Raw genomic sequence first — 18,203 nt, 5'->3', positions numbered from 1 at the left:
TGAATCCAGATAGCCAAATCTCCCTGTATCCCATATTTCCTGACTTTATGAATGAGCCTTCTATGGGAACCCTATCAATTGCCTAGCTGAAGTCCATATACACTTCTGGAATGTCGTCGACCTGTCTTGACACCTCCTCTAAAGAACTCAATAAGATTTTTAAGGCATAACCTGCCCCTCACAAAGCTATGCTGACTGCCTTTAATCACACTATGTTTTGCCAAATAGTCATAAATCCTATCCCTCAGAATTCTTTCCAAAACTTTGCTGACCACAGACATAAGATTGACTGGTCTGTAATTGCCAGGGATTACCCTATCCCCCTTCTTGAAAAGAGGAGCAACATTCACCTTCTTCCAATCCTCCTGTGGAGAGTGAGGAGGCAAATATCCTCGCCAGCGACTTAGCAACCTTCTTTCCTGCTTCGCAGAGCAGCCTAGGATAAATTTGCTCTGGCCCTGGGGACTTATCAATCTTAATGTTTTCCAAAATTTCTAGCACATCAACTTCATCAATCTTGATCTGATCAAGACTGTATCCCAGCTCCTCTAAGTTTTCACTTACAACAAGTTCCCTTTCCTTGGTGAAAACCGAAGCAAAAAACTCATTAGGGCTTCCCCTATCTGTTCAGAAGTTATGGTCCTGACTCCTAAGGGGGGAAATGTTTCTCCCTGTCTGTACCCCTCAGAACTTTGTACACCTCAATCAGATTCTCCTTCAGCCCTCTCTGCTCTAACACAAACAATTAGTCTCTCTTCATCATCTAATCACTCCAACCCAGGCAGCATCCTGGTCAATTTCCTTTGCCCCTTCTCTACAGCAATCACATCCTTATGGAATGGTGACCACAACTGCACAGCAAACTCCAGTTTCATAACTTTGTAAACAGCTCCCTCGTAATCTCGCTGCTCTTGTATTCAATGTCTCAACTAATAAAGGCACGTATTCCCTTTGTCTCCCTGTCCCACCGCCTTCAATGATTTATGGACATGCTCAACATGGACCCTCTGATTTTCTGTACTTCTTACAGTCTTACCATTCAACAGTTACTCCCATGCCTTGTTAGTCCTTCCAAAATGTACCAACTCTCACTTTTCAGGTTAAATTCCATTTGCCACTGCTCTGCTCAACATACTGGCTACTTAAACTGTGCTCTGCTCTAAGGCTTTTCTCTTTGCTATTGACCACACCACAAATTTTGGTGTCATCTGTAAACTGATCAAGCCTTCAACATTTGTAAATTGATTTATCTGTAAGAATAATAACGTGTTGTGGTAGGATTAGATTAGATTACTTACAGTGTGGAAACAGGCCCTTCGGCCCAACAAGTCCACACCGACCCGCCAAAGCGCAACCCACCCATACCCCCACATTTACCCCTTACCTAACACTACGGGCAATTTAGCATGGCCAATTCACCTGACCTGCACATCTTTTGGACTGTGTGAGGAAACCGGAGCACCCGGAGGAAACCCACGCAGACACGGGGAGAATGTGCAAACTCCACACAGTCAGTCGCCTGAGTCGGGAATTGAACCCGGCTCTCTGGCGCTGTGAGGCAGCAGTGCTAACCACTGTGCCACCGCGCTGCCCACAAATTTTAACTTTCCAAACAGAGACTGGGACTGCCGTAGTGTTAAGGGTTTAGATATAGAGGTAGTAGTTAAGTGTGTACAAGAACATTTTCTGATTCAGTATATGGATGTATCTACTAGAGAAGGTGCACAACTTGACCTGCTCTTTAGAAATAAGGAATGGCAGGTGACTGAGGTGTCAGTGGAGAGCACTTTGGGCCCAGTGACCATAATTCTATTAATTTTAAAATAGCGATCGGGAAGGATAGACCGGATCTAAAATTGAAGAAAGGCCAATTTTGATGGTATTAGGCAAGAACTTTCAGAAGCTGATTGGGGGCAGATGTTCACAGGTAAAGGAATGGCTGGAAAATGGGAAATCTTCAAAAATGTGATAACTAGAGTTCAGGGACAGTATGTTCCTATTAGGGTTAAGGGGAAGGTTGGTAGATGTTGGGCATGTTGGATGACAAGAGAAATTGAGGCTTTGGTCAAGAATAAGGAGGAAGCATAAGTCAGGTATAGACTGAAGGGATTAAGTGAATCCTTAGAAGAGTATAAAAGCAGTAGGAGTTTTCTCAAGAGGGAAATCAGGAGGGCAAAAAAAGGGGACATGAATTAGCTTTGGCAAATAGGGTTAAGGAGAATCCAAAGGGCTCTTATAAATACATTAAGGGCAGAAGGGGAACTTAGGTCAAGAATAGGACCCCCTAAATATCAGCAAGGCCACTTATGTGTGGAACAGCAGGAGATGAGGAGATTCTAAATAAGTATTTTGCATCAGTGTTTACTGTGGAGAAGGAAATGGAAGATACAGAACATGGGGAAATAAATAGCAACATCTTGAAAAATGCCCATGTTGTAGATGTGGTGGTGCTGGACATCTTAAAATGTATAAAGATGCATAAATCCCCAGGACCTGATCAGGTGTACCTCAGAACTCTGTAGGAAGCTAGTGGAGTGATTGCTGGGTCCCTTGCTGAGATATCTGTATCATCTGTATTAATAGTCACACGTGAGGTGCCAGGACGCTGGACGTTGGCTAACGTGGTGCCACTGTTTCAGAAAGGTGGTAAGGAAAAGTCAGGGAACTATGGACTGGTGAGGCTGACATTGGTGGTGGGCAGGTTATTGAAATAAATCCTGAAGGACAGGACTTACATGTATTTGGAAAGGCAAGGACTGATCAGGGATAGTCAACACGGCTTTGTGCTTGAGAAATCATGTCTCACTAAGGTCATTGAGTCTTTTGAAGAAGTATTTACTGTGGAAAAGGATATGGAAGATATAGACTGTAGGGAAATAGATGGTGACATCTTGCAAAATGTCCAGATTACAGAGGAGGAAGTGCTGGATGTCTTGAAATGGTTAAAAGTGTATAAATCCCCAGGACCTGATCAGGTGTACCCGAGAACTCTGTGGGAAGCTAGAGAAGTGATTGCTGGGCCTCTTGCTGAGATATTTGTGTCATTGATAGTCACAGGTGAGGTGCCGGAAGACTGGAGGTTTAAGAAGGGCGGTAAAGAAAAGCTAGGGAACTATAGACTGGTGAGCCTGACCTCAGTGGTGTGCAAGTTGTTGGAGGGAATCCTGAGGGACAGGATGTACATGTATTTGGAAAGGCAAGGACTGATTAGGGATAGTCAACATGGCTTTGTGCGTGGGAAATCATGTCTCACAAACTTGATTGAGTTTTTTGAAGAATTAACAAAGATGATTGATGGAGGGCAGAGTAGTAGATGTGATCTATATGGACTTCAGTAAGGCATTCAACAAGGTTCCCCATGGGAGACTGATTAACAAGGTTAGATCTCATAGAATACAGGGAGAACTAGCCATTTGGATACAGAACTTGCTCAAAGGTAGAAGACAGAGGGTGGTGGTGGAGGGTTGTTTTTCAGACTGGAGGCCTGTGACAAGGATTGGTGCTGGGTCCTCTATTTTTGTCATTTACATAAATAATTTGGATGCGAGCATAAGAGGTACAGTTAATAAGTTTGCAGATGACACCAAAATTGGAGGTGTAGTGGACAGCAAAGAGGGTTACCTCAGATTACAACAGGATCTGGACCAGATGGGCCAATGGGCTGAGAAGTGGCAGATGGAGTTTAATTCAGATAAATGCGAGGTGCTGCATTTTGGGAAAGCAAATCTAAGCAGGACTTATACACTTAATGGTAAGGTCCTAGGGAGTGTTGCTGAACAAAGAGATCTTGGAGAGCAGGTTCATAGCTCCTTGAAAGTGGAGTCGCAGGTAGATAGGATAGTGAAGAAGGCGTCTGGTATGCTTTCCTTTATTGGTCAGAGTATTGAGTACAGGAGTTAGAAGGTCATATTGTGGCTGTACAGGACATTGGTTAGGCCACTGTTGGAATATTGTGTGAAATTCTGGTCACCTTCCTATTGGAAAGAAGTTGTGAAACTTGAGGGTTCAGAAAAGATTTACAAGGATGTTGCCTGGGTTGGAGGATTTGAGCTACAGGGAGAGGCTGAACAGGCTAGGGCTGTTTTCCCTGGAGCGTCGGAGGCCGAGGGGTGACCTTATAGAGATTTACAAAATTATGAGGGACATGAATAGGATAAGTAGACAAAGTATTTTCCCTGGGGTGGGGGAGTCCAGAACTAGAGGCCATAGGTTTAGGCTGAGAGGGGAAAGATATAAAAGAGACCTAAGGGGCAACCTTTTCATGCAGAGGATGGTACTTGTATGGAATGAGCTGCCAGAGGAAGTGGTGGAGGCTGGTACAATTTCAACATTTAGAACATAGAACATAGAACATAGAAGAATACAGCGCAGTACAGGCCCTTCGGCCCTCGATGTTGCGCCGATCCAAGCCCACCTAACCTATACTAACCCACTATCCTCCATATACCTATCCAATGCCCGCTTAAATGCCCATAAAGAGGGAGAGTCCACCACTGCTACTGGCAGGGCATTCCATGAACTTACGACTCGCTGAGTGAAGAACCTACCCCTAACTTCAGTCCTATATCTACCCCCCCTTAATTTAAAGCTATGCCCCCTTGTAATACCCGACTCCATATGCGGGAAAAGGTTCACACTGTCAACCCTATCTAACCCCCTAATCATCTTGTACACCTCAATCAAGTCACCCCTAAACCTTCTTTTCTCTAATGAAAACAGCCCCAAGTGTCTCAGTCTTTCCTCATACGATCTTCCTTCCATACCAGGCAACATCCTGGTAAACCTCCTCTGCACCCGTTCCAGTGCCTCCACGTCCTTCCTATAGTATGGCGACCAAAACTGCACACAATATTCCAGATGCGGCCGCACCAGAGTCTTATACAACTGCATCATGACCTCAGGACTCCGGAACTCAATTCCTCTACCAATAAAAGCCAGTACGCCATATGCCTTCCTCACCGCACTATTTACCTGGGTGGCAACTTTCAGAGATCTGTGTACATGGACACCAAGATCCCTCTGCTCATCCACACTACCAAGTATCCGACCATTAGCCCAGTACCCCATCTTTTTGTTATTCTTCCCAAAGTGAATCACCTCACACTTAGCTACATTGAATTCCATTTGCCACCTTTCTGCCCAGCTCTGCAGCTTCTCTATATCCTGCTGTAACCTGCCACATCCTTCCTCACTGTCAACAACTCCTCCGACTTTCGTATCATCCGCAAACTTGCTCACCCAACCTTCTAACCCCTCTTCCAGGTCATTTATAAAAATGACAAACAGCAATGGTCCCAAAACAGATCCTTGCGGAACACCGCTAGTGACGGCACTCCATGAAGAAACTTTGCCATCAACTACTACCCTCTGTCTTCTTCCATCCAGCCAATTCCTAATCCAAACCTCCAACTCACCCTCAATGCCATATCTCCGTATTTTCTGCAGTAGCCTACCATGGGGAACCTTATCAAACACCTTACTAAAATCCATATATACCACATCTACCGCTTTCCCCTCATCAACCTCCTTCGTCACCTTTTCAAAGAATTCAATAAGGTTTGTGAGGCACGACCTGCCCTTCACAAAACCATGCTGACTATCCTTGATCACATTATTCCTATCCAGATGTGCATAAATCCTATCCCTTACAATTCTCTCTAAGACTTTGCCCACAACAGAAGTGAGACTCACCGGCCTATAGTTACTAGTGTTATCCCTACTCCCCTTTTTGAACAAGGGAACCACATTTGCTATCCTCCAGTCTTCTGGCACTACTCCTGTAGACAAAGAGGACATAAAAATCAAGGCCAATGGCTCTGCAATCTCCTCCCTTGCTTCCCAGAGAATCCTAGGATAAATGCCATCAGGCCCAGGGGACTTATCTATTTTCACCTTTTCCAGGATTTCCAACACCTCTTCTCTACATACCTCAAAGCCATCCATTCTACTTATTTGTGACTCAGTATTCGCATCGACGACAATGCCCTGTTCCTGAGTAAATACTGAAGAAAAGTATTCATTCAGTGTCTCCCCAATCTCTTCCGCCTCCACACGCAACTTCCCACTACTATCCTTGACTGGACCTATTCCTACCCTAGTCATTCTTTTATTCCTAACATACCTATAGAAAGCCTTAGGGTTTTCCCTAATCCTACCGACTAAGGACCTTTCATGTCCCCTCCTTGCTGCTCTTAGCTCTCTCTTCAGGTCCTTCCTGGCTACCCTATAACTCTCAATCGCCCCAATTGAACCTTCACGTCTCATCTTGAGATAGGCCGCCCTCTTCCATTTAACAAGGGATTCCAATTCCTTATTAAACCACGGCTCCCTCGCACGACCCTTTCCTCCCTGCCTGACAGGTACATAATTATCAAGGACACTCAATAGTTGCTCCTTGAACAAGCTCCACATATCATTTACACTCTTGCCTTGGAGTCTACTTTTCCAAGCCACACATCCTAAGTCATGCCTCACCGCATCATAATTTCCCTAACCCCAGCTATAACTCTTGCCCTGTAGTACACACTTATCCCTCTCCATCACGAGAGTAAAAATCACCGAATTATGGTCACTATCCCCAAAGTGCTCACCTACCTCTAATTCTAACACCTGGCCTGGTTCGTTACCCAGAACCAAATCCAGTATGGCCTCACCTCTTGTTGGCCTGTCTACATATTGTGCCAGGAAACTCTCCTGCACACATTGAACAAACACTGACCCATCTAACGAACTTGAGCTATAGCTTTCCCAATCAATATCAGGAAAGTTAAAGTCCCCCATAACAACCACCCTATTACTGTCACTCATCTCCTGAATCACTTTCCTATCCTTTCTTCAATGATTCTAGGACTATTAGGAGGCCTGTAAAAGACTCCTAACAGGGTGACCTCACCTTTCCTATTCCTAACCTCAGCCCAAACTACCTCAGATGGCAAGTCCTCATCCATCGTCCTTTCCACCACTGTAATACTATCTTTGACAAGCAATGCCACACCTCCCCCTCTTTTACCCCCACCTCTGACCCTACTGCCTTTGTGAGGCATTTGGATGGGTATATGAATAGGAAGGGTATGGAGGGATATGGGCCAGGTGCTGGCAGGTGGGACTAGATTGTGTTGGGATATCTGGTCAGCATGGACGGATTGGACCAAAGGGGCTGTTTCCATGCTGTACATCTCTATGACGATGACTCTATAAGTAACAAAGAGGATTGGTGAGGGAAGAGCAGTGAACATGATCTGTATGGATTTCAGGCAGGTGTTTGACAAGGTTCCTCATGGTAGACTCATTAGCAAGTTAGATCACACGGAATACTGGGAGAACTAGATACTTGGATATAGAACTGGCTTGAAGGTAGAAGACAGAGGGTAATGGTGGATGGTTGCATTTCAGACTGGAGGCCTCGGACCAGTGGTGTGTGTCACAAGGATCGGTGCTGGGTCTGCTGGTTTGTCATTTATATGAATGATTTGGATGTGAATATAGGAGGTATAATTATAAAGTTCACAGCTGGAGGGATTAAGCTACAGGGAGAGGCTTAACAGGCTGGGGCTGTTTTCCCTGGAGCGTCAGAGGCAGTGACCTTATAGAGATTAGAAAATGATGGGAGGCATGGATCGTGTAAATAGACAAGGTTTTTTTCCCTGGGGTGGGGGAGTCCAGAACTAGAAGGCATAGGTTTAGGGTGAGTGGGGAAAAATTTGCAAGAGACCTGAAGGGCAACATTTTCATGTGGAGGGAGGTGAGTGTGTGGAATGAGCTGCTAGAGGAAGAGGTGGTGGTTGATACAATTACAACATTTAAAAGGCATTTAGATGGGCATATGAATAGAAAGGGTTTAGAGGGGATATGAGCCAAATGCTGGCAAATGGGACTAAATTAGTTTGGGCTAACTGGTTGATATGGACGGGTTGGACAAAGTCCGTTTCCATGCTGTACATCTCCATGACTCTATGACATGGACTGCAGAGGTTCAAGAAACAGCTTATCGCACCTCAAGGCCAACTGGGAATGGGTAATGAATGCCAGCAAGCCAGTGACATTCATGTCCCATGAGTGAATAAGTAATTTAAAAGTTAAGGAGGCAAAAGCAGACTTAGAAATCTTAATGCAGAGTCAATTTGATTTTTTGAAAAGGAAATCATGTTCTGCGAGGAAATAGCAAACAATGTTGATAAAGGTGAATCTGAGGATGTGGTTAACTTGAATTTCCAAAAGGCATTTGACAATATGCCACAGCAGAGATGAAGCACACAAATTAAGAGCTCGGTTGGTGACCTGTGACAGGTAGAGTGCCACAGGGACCAACATTTACCATCTGTAACAATGACTTTGTTGAAGGAACTGAATGTAAGGTTTGCCAGTGTATTTGCAAACGACACAAAGAGAGGCAAAAGACTAAGTTGTGAGGAGGAAAATAACTTATTCATAGCTTTTTGCAGATTCTCAAGTGAGCTGCCCACTTTGATATGAGTAATAGGGAAAAAACATATGATTTAAATGAAGAAGACTGAGTTTGAGTCTGTGGAATTCCCTACCCAGAAATAGCGAAGGCATGGCCATTGAAAACCTTTCACTTTTCTTCCCGCGTATTTTATTTGAATCTTATTGATGTTGCCATCAGTAGAGCTGACCTACTTTCTCTTACTCAAATTTATTCACACCTATTTTACATCTCAACCACACCAATACCACCATTAGGTAGTGCCTTGTCTCCTTCACCATCTGTTATACTTAGTTCTTTGTCAACAGCATGAAAAAAATCATTTTCCGTCCCCTTCAGTTCCAAACAGTCATATTCTTCATTGATAAGGTTGAGATTTAAAAGTAGATTTGAGGCTGGATGAATCATGACTGAATCAAATCAGTCATTGCCTCTAAATCAAATCAGAGGCAAAGCAGGCTCAAGGGACTGAATGGCCTAGCATGTTCCTACTTCATATGTTTGTTTGTATATGTTAAGATCAACTCGGCAAAAGTGGGTATTGCAGATGCTGGAGATTAGAGTCAAAATTAGAGTAGTGCTGAAAAAGCACAGCAGGTCAGGTAGCATTCGAGAACCACGAAAATCGATGTTTCAGGCAAAAGCCCTTCATCAGGAATTCTTAATGAAGGGTTTTTGCTCCTTGGATGCTGCCTGACCTACTGTGCTTTTCCAGCACCACTCTAAGCTTGACTTGATAGGTGTTAAGGCTGCTTTATAGATAAATGTTTCTGATTTTAGGAAACCCATTTTACACAGCCTGGGTCTAATGGTGACTCCAGTCCCATATTGTCATGGCTGACTTTCAAATGATTAAACTATTACATAAATTGTGATTCAAGACAGACCCTCATCAGGGCCAGTAAAGAGCAATAGTGTTAATGACTTTCCCATCCAGACATATAAATCCACTCACTTTTAGTCATATTTGCATCTATGATTTAAATATCAGTAAAAAGATGATAAACCACCCCAATCCCAGTTTATCAAGGTGGTAATCCTGGGTTTAACGATCTTAAAAAAGTTTGAGAAGAAAGATGTGGAGTGAGAAACACGTTAATGAATTTCAATTTTGCTGCACTGCACTAAGAAAAAGGTGTTTGTACCTTGGAGGGAGCAGAAGAAACTTAAATGAAGATTTTGAAGAACATTTTCAAGAACATTTTCAGAAAATAAAAATCAAATTTACTGAACAGGTCACCACAGGATCATCCTCCTCTTTTTTACACCGTGCTCTGTTTTATGTAAAAAGAACATAACCAGTAAAATTGATTCATTTATGACAAATCCATGCTCTAATATTTATGATGCAGCAGTTACAAAAACAACTGTATATGACTCAGCTTGTGGGATATGGAAAGGAAAATGAGAAAACGCTCATGCAAGCTTCCAAACTAGAAGACTTGATCATCCATTTATAATGAGACATAATAGCAGGAGATGGTATAGCATTGATTAGTGACTAGACAGGTCAGACCATTATAGTGATAAATATAGTGATTAATAAAACATTTAACTAATGAATCAACGTGTGCCAAAGGTGGAATCATGAGATATTTATGCTGGTTTCAGCAGAGGCCACAGCAGATCAAGCAAATGTGCCAGAGGTAGTTACTGACAGCAGTACACATGTCTCTCACCTGTCAAAGTTAGACTGCGGAAAAAAGAAAGTATAAAATGAGAAATTACAAACTGCAACATTTATTCATGAATACCTCGGAGAGACAATTACAAGAAATACATGGCATTGCAATCTTAACGAACAACATATGAGGCCAGAAATCTACAGTGTTTCCAGGACTGTAAAAGACTAGAGAGATGGAATGGGATGACATAATGAAGAAGCTTGAAAAGGATGTGGGTTACAGATTGGAGGCAGTGTCAGATTAAGAGCCAACAAAAGTCAGCATGGGTGGGTTGAGTGAATGGGATCAGCTGCAAAGACTCATAGGCAGAAATTGTTATGATGTGCACTAGTTTATGTAGGTGGAAAATATGAGGTAAGCCCAGATTCATTGAAATAGCCAATTCTAGCCATGAATAGACCTTTCAGAGGCAGATGAACTGAGACAGTACAGAGAGTTGGAGGGGAATCACACAATGTCTTGGGGGTTGAAGTTGTGATCTGAAACTCAACATTAAAAATAAGATCTGAACCATTTTCTCAGCTTATGCCTGTAGGTGACTGAAAGCACAACAATGGGTCAGTATTCAGAGTCAAAAATTGTGGTGCTGGAAAAGCATAGCTTGTCAGGAAGCATCCGAGGAGCAAGAGAGTCGACGTTTCAAGCTTGAGCTCTTCATCAGGAATGTGGTTGGGGTTAGAGTAGGGGTCTGACCGGCTGTGATTTCCCAGCAGCACACGTTTTGACTCTGATCTCCAGTACCTGCGGTCCTCCTAGTGGGTGTAGTATTGGCAAACAGATCATAAATTTTTCAAACTGTTTCCTGTAAAAGCAGCACATTTTTACTACAGCTTCCTCCACCACCCCACACTTTTGTCTCCTTTAATGCCATTTATGATTAGTTTATTATTTATGCATTTGTGACATTTTATTGAATGTTATCTCAAAGCCTGAGTATAATAAGTGTACCGCAATTCATTATTTACTGTAAAAGATTGTTTTATGCAGAACAATTTGTGCCAATGCCATTCTATTTAATATTCACATTTCATAACGATTTGATTTTTTTTTCTTTATTCTCCCACAAGATGGCGGTGGGAACTCAGTATTTGGCACGGTCTGGGGTCAAGACCAGGCACAGACTGGAGGTTAGGTGCGAGCAGGGACTGAATTGGAATGAGCATTGCTCTGAACTTTCTATTTCTCTACCTTTTAATTTATTCCTACAATCTGAAATGCTGGACTTTTTATTTCTTTATTTTTCTACCCTTTTTTTTCCCTAGTAGCCCGTGTTGAAGACTCTGTATGTAGGTACCTTGTATATGAGACGGTGCCATAAGCGGGGACTTGTAAACATTTCACTATATTCACTGGAGTACATATGACAATAAAGCTAATTCAATTAAATTCAATTCGAGTGGTTTTGCTGGGTCATTTCAGAAGGCAGTGAAGAGACAGATTCAGTGTTGCGAGTCTGGAGTCATATGTAGGTCAGACCAAGAAAGAAACAGGAGATTTGATATCCCCGAATCCCTGAAGAATATTAGTGAACAAAGTGAGTTTTTTTCCCAATACCAATGATAGTCCGATGGTTACCATTGTTGAAATTAGTTTTCATTCTAGATTTATTAATTGAATTTAAAATTCCACCAGCTGGCGTGCTGGGATTTGAACCAGTGGCCCCATGCATTTGGATGGCAAGTTCAGTGAATATGAACATGTAGCACCACCTCCCCTTAACATAATAATTAACGTTAAGGGCTAAGTGGTTGTAATTGGCTTAATTTGGAATAATCATTACCTCAACTGGGAGGGCTTTGGCCTCCTGTTGCTCCTCAGATTGATCCATTAAGAAAATATCCTCTTTCGCTTCTTCCCTGTTAAAGATACATATCAGTCAGAAACTCAAACGTCACCTTGAAATTACATGGCTAATACAGGCGTCTTAACTGAACACACAAAAGGAGTAAAATTCTGAGGAAGTCAGTTTGAGATACTGTGCTTTGCCGTTGCATTGCTACAGATTTACACTGCATGCTGCCTTTTACATTCTTAAGACACATCGCATGCAGACATTCATGAACGTCATTGGAACAGCCAATTTTCAAGGTAGCAAAAAGTACATATAATGATTTCAGCAGTGGATAAGGCAATTCAGGTCAGTGTTGCAAATGTTATGGAGATTAAAAGGGTGCAATCCTAGAGGTAAAAATCACACAACACCAGGTTATAGTCCAACAGGTTTAATTAGAAGCACACTTTTTTTTTCAAAAATATATTTTATTCATAAAATATTTTGATGGTCTGAACAGATGGTCATGCCATACATACGTAAACATTTGCATACAGAGATCAGAATTTATCATTTGTATACACAGGTCTGTACGTTTATCAATCACATATCCATATATTTAGCTGAGGCGTCAGAGCCCAAATGACTGCATGGGCCCCCTGTTCTTAGGCAGGCAGAACTTAAACAGTGGTCTTTCCCCACCGCGCCTTGGCGGCAGCTGCCCCAAGCTTCAGCGCGTCCCTCAACACGTAGTCCTAGACCTTGGAATGTGCCAGTCTGCAGCACTCAGTCGGGGGTCAACTCCTTCAGCTGGAAGATCAACAGGTTTTGGACCGCCCAGAGAGTGTCCTTCACCGAGTTGATGATCCACCAGGCACAGTTGATGTTCGTCTCGGTGTGCGTCCCGGGGAACAGGCCGTAGAGCAAGTAGACCCGCGTCACGGCGCTGCTCGGGACATACCTCGACAAACACCACTGCATTCCTCTCCAGACGTCTTCTTCTTAGGCACATTCCAGAAGGAGGTGTGTGACAGTCTCTTCCCCCCACAGCCGCTTCGAGGACAGCGTGCGGTGCGGCTGAGAGTCCGGGCGTGCATAAAGGATCTCACAGGCAGAGCCCTTCTCACCAACAGCCAAGTCATGTCTTGGTGCTTGTTGGAAAGTTCTGGCGATGAGGCATTCTGCCAAATGACTTTGACAGTCTGCTCAGGGAACCGCTCGATAGGATCCGCCCTCTCCTTTTCCCGAAGGGTCTCAAGGACACTACGTGCTGACCACTTCCTGATGGACTTGTGGTCAAAGGTGTTTTTCTTCATAAACTTCTCCACGAAGGACAGGTGATACGGAACGGTCCAAGTACTCGGAGTGTTCCGCGGCAGCGAGGCCAGGCCCATCCTTCGCAACACCAGGGACAGGTAGAACCTCAGTACGTAGTGACACTTGGTGTTTGGCGTACCAGGGATCCATGCACAGCTTGATGCAGCCAGACACAAAGGTGGCCATCAGGGTGAGGGTGGCATTGGGTGGGTTTTCTCCCCCGTTGCCGAGATCTTTGTACAGCGAGTCCCTTCGGACCCGGTCCATCTTTGATCTCCATATAAATTGGAAGATGGCCCGGGTGACTGCAGTGGCACAGGTTCTGGGAATAGGCGAGACCTGTGCCACTTATAACAGCAATGACAGTGCCTCACACTTGATGTCCAGGTTTTTTACCCCACGATGGAGAGCGACCGTAGCTTCCATCTGCCCAGTTTTTGCCTCACTTTGCTGATAAGCTCCTCCCAAGACTTGATGCACGCCGCAGCCCCCCCCGAACCAAATACCCAGCACCTTCAGGTGGTTGGTCCTGACATGAAGGGGATCGAAGATTGGTCGGCCCAGTTCCCGAAGAGCATGGCCTCGCTCTTGCCTCTGTTTACCTTGGCTCCCGAGACCCATTTTAACTAGTCACATATGCACATGAGTCTGTGCACGGACCGTGGATCTGAGCAGAAAATGGCGACGTCATCCATGTACAGGGAGGCCTTAACCTGCGGGCCCCTGCTGCCAGGAATAGTCACCCCTCTCAGGCTCGCATCCTTCCTGATGGACTCAGCAAATGGCTCTATGCAGCACACAAATAAGGCAGCAGAGAGAGAGGGCAGCCCTGCCTGACTCCGGATCTGACTGGGAAGCTATCGGATTCCCACCCATTCATTGAGACTGCACTGACAATGTGGGTGTAGAGCAGTCTGATCCAATTACAGATTCCCTCCCCAAAACCCATTTTGGAGAGAACATCTCTCATATGCGTGTGTGATATCCTGTCAATTAGAAGCACAGTAGCTTTCGGAGTGTCGCTCTTTCATCAGGTGGTAGTGGAGGGCTCAATCCTAACACACAGAATTTATAGCAAAAAATTTACAGTGTGATGTAACTGAAATTATACATTGAAAAATTGATTGTTAAGTCTTTCATCTGTTTGAATACCATGAAAGTTTCACTTCTTTCATGTGTAAATCACAAAACCTTTTTTTAAAAGTTGCATTCTCAGGTTAGCTGTTACCAATGGGTGATAGCTAGACAATATGTTGAAGGTGTTCGCCCCCGTGTTCTCGGTCTATGCCATGATGTTTAGATTGATTCTTATCTAAAAAGTGAGATAATGGAGTTTTACATGAATGCTTGCAGTTTTTGAGCAAAGTACTATGAAACCCTGCAAGTACAAATTCACCCCACAAAATATATGTGTGCATGTGGGTCTTTGTCTGTCTGTGTCTGTCTGTCTGTCTGTTTGGGTTAGGGGTTGTAAGTGTGAGAAAGTGTATGTGTACTGAGTGAAGATAGTGAGGACTTCAGATGCTGGAGATCAGAAGAGAGCTTCTTCAAGGAAGGCATCCTTGCAAGAGGATTCGCAGTAGGTTAAAATCTTCGAGGAGATAGTGAGGACTGCAGATGCTGGAGATCAGCTGAAAATGTGTTGCTGGAAAAGCACAGCAGGTCAGGCAGCATCCAAGGAGCAGGAGAATCGACGTTTCGGGCATGAGCCCTTCTTCAGGAATCCTGAAGAAGGGCTCATGCCCGAAACATCGATTCTCCTGCTCCTTGGATGCTGCCTGACCTGCTGTGCTTTTCCAGCAACACATTTTCAGCTATGTGTACTGAGTGTAGAGTGTCTTAGTCTGTGAAGGTGTGCATGTGTGAGTGTGGGAGTGTGTGGGTGTCTGTGTGCGCGTCTGTGTGCATGATTAGATTGGATTAGATTACTTACAGTGTGGAAACAGGCCCTTCAGCCCAACAAGTCCACACCGACCCGCTGAAACGCAACCCACCCAGACCCATTCCCCTACACCTAACACTACGGGCAATTTAGCCAGGCCAATTCACCTAACCTGCATATTTTTGGATTGTGGGAGGAAACCCATGCAGACACGGGGAGAATGTGCAAACTCCACACAGAGAGACACCTGAGGCGGGAATTGAACCCGGGTCTCTGGCGCTGTGAGGCAGCAGTGCTAACCACTGTGCTACCCACTTTGTGTGGAGAGGAGTGAGTGAGTGAGTGAGTGAGTGAGTGAGTGAGTGAGTGAGTGAGTGAGTGAGTGAGTGAGTGAGTGAGTGAGTATAGTGCAATGGTGGTCACCTGTAATGTGACATGAACCCAAGGGAGGGCCTCAACCAGGACCTTAGGTTCATGTCACATTACAGGTGACCACCATTGCACTACACACACACACACACACACAGACAGTCCTACACAGAGGCACTCCTATATACACATATACACAGAGGCGCACACAGACACCCACACACTCACACATGCACCCCCTCACAGACATAAGACACTCTACACTCAGTACACACACATAAACTTTCTCACACTCCCAACCCAGACAGACACACACACACACACACACACACACAGACAAAGACCCACATGCACACATATATTTCGTGGGGTGAATTTGTACTTGCAGGGTTACATAGTACTTTGCTCAAAAACTGCATGCATGTAACGGAGATAACTCCGTTATCTCACTTTTTAGATTAGAATCAATCTAAACATCATGGCATAGACAGGGAACACAGGGGGCTAACACCTTCAACATATTGTCTAACTATCACCCATTGTTAACAGCTAACCTGAGAATGCAACTTTTTAAAAAGGTTTTGTGATTTACACATGAAAGAAGTGAAACTTTCATGGTATTCAAACAGATGAAAGATAACTATCGAATTTTTCAATGTATAATTTCAGTTACATCACCCTGTAAATTTTTTGCTATAAATTCTGTGTTAGGATTGAGCCCTCCACTATCACCTGATGAAGGAGCGACACTCCGAAAGCTAGTGTGCTTCTAATTAAACCTCTTGGACCATAACCTGGTGTTGTGTGATTTTTAACTTTGTATACCCCAGTCCAACACCAGCATCTCCAAATCATCCTAGAGGTAGTGTACAATCCTGGTGGAACTGTGTTATCTTGGTGATAGTGTGTGATCCTGGAGGTAGTGTGATCAAAAAATTCATGTTGTGTTAAAACATAGCACCAAGTTTGTTAATGGTTTTACTCAGCTTGAGTCAGTGGCCAGGACCTACTTGAGTACCCTCATACAAAAAGTGTTTGGATGACACATATATGACACATTACAGGTGACCACCATTGCACTATTTTAAGGAGAAATGTTTTCACCCAGTGAGTGGGGAGCCTGTGAAATCCTCTACAACAGAAAATAAGAGAGGTCAAAACATTGAATACTTTCAAGATGCAGTCCTTAGGATCAAAGGATATGGAGAGAAAGCAGGAACTGGTTGTTGCTTTTGTTTCGTACAGTGTGTAAACTCCAGTGTGTTCAGTATTACTCTGACCCTTACAGGGACCTATGGGTGCCCTTGAAGGAATGATAGAGAAAATACACCTCTTGCGGCCTTGAGGTATTACTGGGGTTCTGATTGGAGTCAATAGTAAGGGGTTCAATCTACATGCCCGATGGGTGGATTCCAGAACTACCCCCTTGTCTGACCCAAAATGGAAGTCATGATACTGTGAATCAGATCTGCTTTCAGAAAGTAAACTCAAAGAGACCCAGGTGTTTGAATATGAGAAGTGGAGTCATAGTGAAGTACAGTACGGAAACAGACCCTTTGGTCCAACTCATCCATGCTGACCCAGATAACCTAACCTAATCTAGTCCCATTTCCCACTTGGCTCATATCCCTCTAAACCCTTCCTATTCAAATATACCCATCCAGATACCTTTTAAATGTTGTAATCGTACCAGCCTCCACCACTTCCTCTGGCAGCTCATTCCATGCACGTCCCAGCCTCTGCATTTGAAATAAGTGGATGTGTTTTTGGAAATTTGCAAGGATAACCTCATTTCTTCAAATTCAACCTTTTTAAAAATCTCCTCCACTATCATCATTATCCTGTTATTGAACACTCCAAAGAACAAAACCTGATGCAAAATAGATTCAAATACTATAATTTGTTGTAGCAATGCTTTACATATACTTCCTCTAGCTCAAACCCTCACTTTTTATCTGAAATTAACTTAAAGATCCAACACCCTTCCAACAAGGATAATTTTCTTTTGTTCCTCACAGGGTTGTTATCATACTCCTTTCCTTCACAGATATTTATAAAAGAGCCAGCTCCTCGACAAGTGTCCAGATTTTCTCCTATTGGAGACAGCAATCTTTTAGCATCCCACTACCAGATTGCAGGCAATGGCTGAGCAGTATTATCACTGGACTGTTAATCCAGAAACCCAAGCAATGTTCTGGGGAGCCAGGCTCAAATCCTGTCATGGCAGATGGTGGAATCTGAATTCAGCAAAAATCTGGAATGAAGAATCCAATGATGACCGTCAATTATTGGAAAAACCCATCTGGTTCACTAATGCCCTTTAGGGAAAGAAACTGCCGTCTTTACCTGGTCTGGCCTACATGTGACTTCAGACCCTCAGCAATGTGGTTGACTCTTAACTGCTTTCTGGTCAATATATGCTGCATAGCCAGTTACTCCCTCATCCCAAGAATGAATGAAAACCAATCTTGCTTCTTTCTCTCACTGTAGCTCATCTAAACAAATTTTAAAATTTTGCACCTCCTGCCTTCTGCACTTAAAAATTAAAACGACACTTTCTGATGACTGCCTCCTCAATTACTACTCACAACTGGTCACGACTTTCTGTAATTATTGAAACATCTCCTGACTCCCCAAAGCCTGTCCACCATTTACAAGGCTCAAGTCAGAAGTGTGACAGAAAACTCCCCACTTGCCTGGGTGGGTGCAGCTCCAACAACACACAAAAGGCTTGAC

At 43.8% G+C, this 18,203-nt stretch overlaps 1 long non-coding RNA gene across 3 annotated transcripts in view; it reads right to left on the bottom strand.

Moving 5' to 3' along the window:
- LOC122540732 (uncharacterized) overlaps positions 1-18,203 on the bottom strand; it is a 104,918-nt gene that overhangs the window by 28,581 nt on the left and 58,134 nt on the right. For 2 of the 3 annotated variants that reach the window (XR_006309392.2, XR_006309394.2), the window contains exon 3: positions 11,909-11,984. This is a non-coding gene — a long non-coding RNA (uncharacterized LOC122540732). Of the gene's footprint in view, positions 1-10,122; positions 10,137-11,908; positions 11,985-18,203 lie in introns of all 3 variants that reach the window. The other variant, XR_006309393.2, reaches the window with a different exon arrangement.

This window comes from Chiloscyllium plagiosum, unplaced genomic scaffold (genome assembly GCF_037043375.1).
Source record: "Chiloscyllium plagiosum isolate Xiang-an unplaced genomic scaffold, Cpla_swu_hap1 HiC_scaffold_29, whole genome shotgun sequence".
NCBI classification, from domain to species: domain Eukaryota; kingdom Metazoa; phylum Chordata; class Chondrichthyes; order Orectolobiformes; family Hemiscylliidae; genus Chiloscyllium; species Chiloscyllium plagiosum.
The sequence above is the reverse complement of the archived record's forward strand: the minus strand, read 5'-3'. Positions and strand labels throughout refer to the sequence as shown.